The following is a 677-nucleotide window of genomic DNA, read 5'->3' as shown; positions in this document are numbered from 1 at the left end:
CAAAGATGATGATGTATTGCTCTGTGGGAAACTGATGGAAACTGTGTGTTTTGAGGAGCATTACCATGCCTATAAGGTCAGGCTGCATCCAGTCAAAGTTGTTAAGGTTTTGGACATAACAAAACTGCCTTACTCCAAACCATTTGATGTTCAAATGGCGTATGGAACATCATGTTCCACATTCTATGTTGTCCCATATTGCCATTTCATGCAGCCCTAAGGTCACCCTTTCTGTATTCTCTCCCTAAAGTTGATTGTTCTGCCTGACAAAGAAATAAAGGTAATTAAACATATGATATTGTATTACTGTGTTTTGCACTCACTTGCTATTTACAAGACAAAGTTGGTGAGACTTAATTTGACACTGCGCAAGAGTAAATCAAGTAGAATGAGCACCAATTTTTTTTTCAGAAATAGTGTGAGGTTTTATAAACACTGCAATGTTAAAACATTTTTACTATTTACTAAATATTTTTTTCTTCACTGCAAGGGAGTGAATAATCAACATATTAGTGTATTATCAAACCTTATCAGAGTTATTTGAACACCAAAGCAGTGTTAATGAGCAAATACATTTAACTTGGTGTACATTTATCACCACAGAAGAGTAACTTATCAACACTACTCAAGAGTAATATTTACACTAATCAGAGTTAAAAAATAAGTTGAACAACACT

General features: G+C 34.1%; 1 long non-coding RNA gene across 2 annotated transcripts in view; it reads left to right on the top strand.

Moving 5' to 3' along the window:
- The window catches only part of LOC133663937 (uncharacterized), a 3,683-nt gene extending 3,396 nt beyond the window's left edge, over positions 1 to 287 (top strand). For both annotated transcript variants that reach the window (XR_009828436.1, XR_009828435.1), the window contains exon 8: positions 1 to 287. This exon is cut by the window's left edge and continues 789 nt beyond it. This is a non-coding gene — a long non-coding RNA (uncharacterized LOC133663937).
- Positions 288 to 677: the final 390 nt, after the last annotated feature.

Source organism: Entelurus aequoreus, linkage group LG13 (assembly GCF_033978785.1).
Source record: "Entelurus aequoreus isolate RoL-2023_Sb linkage group LG13, RoL_Eaeq_v1.1, whole genome shotgun sequence".
NCBI lineage: Eukaryota > Metazoa > Chordata > Actinopteri > Syngnathiformes > Syngnathidae > Entelurus > Entelurus aequoreus.
Note: the sequence above shows the minus strand (reverse complement) of the source record. Positions and strands in the feature narration are given on the sequence as shown.